This window comes from Lynx rufus, unplaced genomic scaffold, assembly GCF_022079265.1.
Source record: "Lynx rufus isolate CCGP_SWC_20201006 ecotype Redwood Valley unplaced genomic scaffold, mLynRuf1.p SCAF_35, whole genome shotgun sequence".
In the NCBI taxonomy this organism is placed as follows: Eukaryota; Metazoa; Chordata; class Mammalia; order Carnivora; family Felidae; genus Lynx; species Lynx rufus.
Genome location: NW_025814851.1, coordinates 3,502,255 through 3,508,783, shown reverse-complemented (window position 1 = coordinate 3,508,783; position 6,529 = coordinate 3,502,255). Strand labels below are relative to the sequence as shown.

Below are 6,529 nucleotides of genomic sequence, written 5' to 3'. Positions count from 1 at the left end.
TTTGTCCTTGTATTTTGCCAGTTTCACTGTGATATGCCATGCAGAAGATCGATTCAAGTTATGTCTGAAGGGAGTTCTCTGTGCCTCTTGGATTTCAGTACCTGTTTCCTTCCCCAGTTTGGGGAAGTTCTCAGCTATGATTTGTTCAAGTACACCTTGCAGCCCCTTTATCTTCCTTCTTCTTCTGGAATTCCTATGATACGGATATTGTTTCATTTGACTGAATCACTTAATTTTCCAGTTTTCCCCTCGTGATACTGGATGTTTTAAATCTTTTACTCAGCTTCCTCTTTTTCCATAATTTTATCTTCTAATTCACCTATTCTCCCCTCTGCCTCTTCCATCCATGCTGTGGCTGCCTCCATTTTATTATGCACCTAATTTATAGCAATTTTTAATTCATCATGACTATTTTGATCTCTGTAGCAGTAGATTCTCTGCTGTCTTCTATGCTTTTTTCACGTCCAGTGATTAATTTTATGACTATTATTCTAAATTCTTGTTTAGTTAGATTTCTTATATCTGTTTTGATCAATTCATTTGTCGCTTCTTCCTGGAATTTCCTTTGAGGAGAATTCTTCTGTTTCATCATTTTAGCTATTTTTCTGTCCCTTACTAGTTTTAAAAGCTTTTCATGTGCTCTGCCCCTGGGAGCACTGCTATATTACAGGGTGGGGGGTCATACACTGTCCAGGGCCTTGCCCTTCAGGAGATGTTTTTTGAAGATTGTTACTTGCTCTCTGTTGTTGTGACTTTGGTTATTTTATTCCCCTACTCTTGGCCCCTCCACCAGGTGTGCTTTGATTTGTTCCTTGATGTAGCCCTGGAAAGGAAAACAACCAGAGAAACCAACGGGAAACAAAAACACGCAAACACACAGACAAATAAAGCAAACAAACAAACAAAAACAATCCAAAAGGAAAAAAACCAGAAACACCATCTACAGGTAAAGAACAGGGTGGAGGCGGTGCTGATGGAAGAGCATATACAAAGACATAAATGACAGGTGAGGGGAAAAAGAAAAACATTAACCAGGCAGAGAGACTAAATGGCCTAATCCATAGAGAGAGAAAGGAAAATAAAGAAGGAGACAGAGAAGAAGAAATGAAGATAAAGTTAACCAGACAGAGAAACTAGACGGCTTGATTATTCCAGAGAGAAGGAAAGGAAAGTAAAGAAGGAGGTGTAGAACCTGTTTCAAGAGAATGCATTAAATTTGTCTGCTTAAACAAACCAACAACCAGAGTAACCAGCCTAGAGGAGGGAAATGATAAGTAGGAGAAAAGAAGAATGAATATATCTAAATAACAAGAATTGTCCAAGAATTAATCCAGGGAATGCAGTAGTGCTAGTCTGGAGGAGGGGGCTGTCTGGTTCTTCAATGTCTATCCCGCTCCAGTAGTTACCTGGCGGCAGAAGGCCGTGTTTTGGTGTAGGTGGGTCCCGCCTCCATTCTGGGCCCCATGGACCGATTCCTGAGGCCCAGCCTTGGGGAGGGGGGGGGGGAGGGCAAAATGGCGACCTCCCAGTCTCTTCTCCACAGGCCCGGTGATCCAAATCACGTCTTTGGAGTTGTCCTCGCTGTGCTGTGGGCACAGACATGGCAGTCTGTCTCCCTTCCCCGACTCCCGTGCCCTGGCGCTTGGCTGGAATTCTAACTCCCACTCTGTGCACCCTGGCACTGGGGAAGCACCTCTCCATGTTGCCAGATATGTGGTTCTGGCTTGTTTTGTCCTGTCCCACAGCACTTCAGGGAGTGGACCACTTTCTCCTACTGCGGACTGCACCCCTGTCCTAGACACTGAGCCTCGAGGTGACTCGCCTTCTCCCCAGGTGCGCTAACAGGGCACCTGGCCCCAGTCCAGAGAAAGCCCCGCAGTTAGAGATGGGATCCCTCTCTGTCCCAGTCAAAGAGGTTTTTATCTTGTCCAAAGACAGTACTACACTTCCCCAGCCTCTCTTTCTCTTCACTTTGTCTTTGCACAGAAGAGGATCCCTTCGCTCCATGCCTACTTGGCCCATTTTATCTCCCCCAGTTCCCAATCACCCACCTATGACATGTCAGATTGTTCTGGTGTCTCCCTGATAGACTCAGTCTCTTTTCCTCCCAGCGGAAAGAGTTTATATAGAATGTGATAACACTTTAAAGACATGTTATGGATTCATTATTAGCTTCCAGAATGTACAAAACACTAATATGGTAATATCGAAGCACAAATAACTCAGTAGAAGAATGGTCAAAGAAAGACAACTCTTATAATAAAAAGAAAGACAAAATATAAATGTTCAATAATAATAATAAATTGATTTCATTACTATCACGGGAATATAATTCAACATGAGATACCACTTTTAGCCGATCATACTTCCAATAATTAAAAGTCTCCATCATCTTCAATTTTAAGAAAGATGTGGTGAGATATACACTGTTTATGAGAGTGTAATTTTTTAATGTTTATTTTGAGATGGAGACAGAGAGAGAGCGCAAGTGGGGAGGGGCAAAGAGAGAAGGAGAGAGAGAATCCCAAGCAGGCTCTGTGCTGTCAGTGAAGAGCCCAGCATGGGGCTCGATCTCACAAACCACGAGATCATGACCTGAGCCAAAATCAAGAGTTGGACACTTAACTGACTGAGCTACTCAGGCTCCCCGAGATTGCAATATTTAATACTATTTTAGCAATATCAAAACTTTAATGTGTATGCTCTTTGATACATATTTTTTGTGGAAACCGTGAAAATACTCCTACATATGAACAAATACACTTTAATAAAGAAAAGTTGTATGGGTACTAAATGCTTTTTACTAGAAGAATTATTAATAATTATCCTTTCATACAATGTAGTGTCATGAAGCAGTTGAAAAAATGGGAAAGTTCTGTTTTGATATAGAAAATTGCTTGTGGGTGCCTGGGTGGCTCAGTTGGTTGAATCGGACTTTGCTTCAGGTCATAATCTCAGAGTTAGTGAGTTCGAGCCCTGTGTCAGGCTCTGTGCTGACAGCTCAGAGCCTGAAGCCTGCTTCAGTTTCTGTGTCTCTCTCTTTTTCTCTGCCCCTTCCCCACTCATGCTCTGTCTCTCAAAAATGAATAAACGTTAAAAAAAGAAAGAAAAATCATTGAGACATTATTAATTGGATCTAAACAATTAGGAGAATAGTATGTATCGTATGATCTAATAATTTATCAAATCCTCTTATCTAAAACTTTACATTGGTGTAAATACTATCTGTGTGTACATTTAAATGCATAGAAAAATGTCTCGAAAGTACCGATACTTGTGTTTTCTTCTGGATATAGGAGGACTGAAGAAAGGCAAAAGTTTGGTGGCAAGAGTTTTGTCTGTGTTGTTTGGATTATTTATAGTTCCATTATATCCATTTATCATTTGTGTGAATGAATAAATAAATACAGATCTTCTAAAGAACATAAAAATGTGTTGAAGGCTAAAGGGGTCAACATGGGGCCAGTTGATCAGTTAAAGAAGCCTAGAAAAACAAGAAACACAGAAATAGACTTCCCAGCACTTTTCTTAGGGAAAAAAAAAAAAAACAACTCCTAAGATGATGAAACATCTGGTCTATGTGACAGATAAATCATTGTGCAGTCAGACTCTTCAGACATAAAGCAAGATGCCAGTTATCAGCATCATATGACTTTGATTTTATGTTTACAAAGAAATGCTCTAATAGTTCTGATTTTCTTGTAACCCACCTAGAAGGGAAAGTGGGGTGTTATCTTCTCAACAGTCATATCTGACCCGTATGATACTTGGATTTCTCAGTACGAGTTAATTAATTGACCTTCTTTGTTTCTATCTTTCAGTCTTGTGATAATCAGCATAATTTCACCTCCTGAATTTGAATGAATTATGGGACATAACCAAGATCAGACTGTAGACGTCTAAGATTGAAGGCCATGGCCTGGATCCTAATGAACTCACCAGGGCAAATAAACCCTGTGAGATGGTCCTGCAGCAGCCAATCAATGCTCTTTTGTGCCACCCAGTCCCTGCTGTGTAACTTTGAGTTTCTATAAAACCATTAAGGTCCCAATAAATTTTGTGTCTCATTGCTCTCTTAGTTCTATATGACTACTAGCTAATAAACTGAATTTTTAGTAAATGTTTTGTAATAACTCCAAATACAAAATACTACCAAAATTGGTGTAAAAATATAACTTTTTTTTCCTACAAATGGCCTTCTACTCATTTTTTGTAGTGTGGAAATATCAGGGAAGTGTGTGTGGGAGAGATAAAGGGTAAAATCTGAAAAAGAATTAAAGTTCCAGAACATTCTCCTCCCTTTACTGTCAATATTTCCATGCTGTCTATCTATCCTATGATATGCCTTATTCGTATAGATAATTTTTTTCCTGATCATGATGGTTGATGTGCTTGTTTTTTGTAAAATTCCACTTGTAATATGTTCTGTATTAAAGAAATAAGCTACGTCAATTAAAAGCATTTATGAAAATTAAAACTTCCGGGGAAGATGCTGAAGTAGGAAGATCCTAGGCTCATCCCATCCCATGATACACCTAAATACCCACATCAGTATAAATAATGTAGAAAATGACCAAAACACTGGAAGAACAGACTCTCCACAGCTAAATGCAGAGAAGAGGCCACATCGAAAAGGATAGTAAGGGCTGAGATGTAGTTGGGAGACAAACTGTCCCATTGGATTGTCTGAAAGGAGGAGGGAGGTCTCAGCCATGGGGAGGGGAGAGGAGCAGACCCCACACAAGTCACCCCCAGCATGGAGGATGCACAATAGGAAGATGAATCCACATAACATTTGGCTTTGAAAACCAGAGTGACATAACTTAACAAGTTTTTAGTCAGTGGGGCTGAACACCTGGAACTTTAAAAAAATCAGCCAGCTTGTCTCTGGGAGAGGTAGAAGTTGATGGGAGATTGAGTTGCCATGGTGAAAGAGATAGCACAATAATCATTCTCCCTAGATACAGCATAGAAACATCAGTTTGAAAAATACCTGTGATATATGAGAGGGAGATTTGTTTACCAATCTCAGAGTGTGTGCTGAAAAGGGCAGGGATCTTCAGGAGACTTTGTCAGAACAAAAGAGCTAGTTGGCACCATTTCCCTTCCCCACCCCCAGCCTAGATACCTGGACACCTGTGTGAACCAGGGCAGAACAATCTCCACCTAGCTTGCTAACAGCATACCATGCCCCTATGCCCTTCTGTGTATCTACCCCCTGCAGTCCAACCCCAGCAGGTGTTTTCCAGATTGGCTGCAGGTCCCCACCTACATGGACCTTGATGGCATCATGCACCCTGCCCTCATGTTCTCTTGAAGACCCACCCTATCCAACATGCTCTTGACAGGTGTCCATCAAAGTGGCACCACAAGCATGGCCATGTGCAACGAGCCCCAAAAGGGCAAGAATCACACCAAAGTGACTCCTGACCAGAGGAGAGGGGAAGTAAACCACACACAATAGTTTGCAGCCTCAGCAGTGGGTTGGGGGCAAAATGTCTTCTAACGTCAGGCCCCACCCACCAATGAAAGCTTCTCAAGGGACAACACAGGGAGAGCACGCTTCAGTTTGGTGCCATTGCAGCTCTGGAAAACACCAAGTCTAACCTAACACAAGCTAAAAGCTGCCTTACACTGGCCCATTAGCAACAGAAAATAACCTTTCCCACAACAAGCCAAAAGAGGCATTGCAGATGGCTGGACTGAAGACAAATGAGGCATAAACACAACAGTGGACAAAGGAGACATCCCTAAAGTACCAGGTTGTCATGAGCAGGGGACATTGCACTGCAGAGCACTACAGGACCTCTTCTTCACATGGCCATTACTATCAAGTGCAGAAGACATAGCTGAACTTCCTACTATATAGAAATAGAGGGAGAGTTAAACAAAATGAGGACATAGGTGAACAGGTCCCAAATGAAAGAACAAGGCAAAATCAAAGCAGGAGAGCTAAATAAAACAAGTAAAATGCTTGATAGAGAACTTAAGGTAATGGTCATAAAGATATTCACTGGACTTCAGAAAGGAGGGAAGGACCTCAGTAAGATCCTCAACAAAGAGAAAGCAAAACAAAAGAACCAAGCAGAAATTAAGAACTCAATAACTGAAATTTAAAATACACTAGAAGGAATAAATAGTAGACAAGAGGAAGCAGAAAAGATCAGGTACTTGGAGGACAGAATAATGAAAAGCAATCAAGTTGAAGAAGAAAGAGAAATAAAGGATAATAAAATAGATTAAGGGGACTCAGTGACACAATAAAGTGTAACATTCATATTATACCAATCCTAGAAGAAGAAATAGAAAGTGGGCATAAAATTTATTTGAAGAAATAATAGCTGAATACTTCTCTAATCTGGGGAAGATAACAGACGTCCAGATCCAGGAAGAAATGAGAGCCCCCCCCAAGAAAATCACCCAAGGATCTCCACACCAAGACAGATATGTAAAATGGCAAAAAGTAGCTATAGAGAATTCTAAAAGCAGAAAGAGAAAAGTAAACAGTTGAATACAAGGGAAATCCAGA

The 6,529-nt window shown here is 40.9% G+C and overlaps 1 long non-coding RNA gene across 1 annotated transcript; it reads left to right on the top strand.

Annotated features, from left to right (window-relative positions):
* Positions 1-928: 928 nt before the first annotated feature.
* On the top strand, positions 929-4,192 carry LOC124522285 (uncharacterized). Its single transcript, XR_006964740.1, has 2 exons — positions 929-1,006; positions 3,822-4,192. It is a non-coding gene; the product is annotated as an uncharacterized LOC124522285 (long non-coding RNA).
* The last annotated feature ends 2,337 nt before the right edge of the window (positions 4,193-6,529 follow it).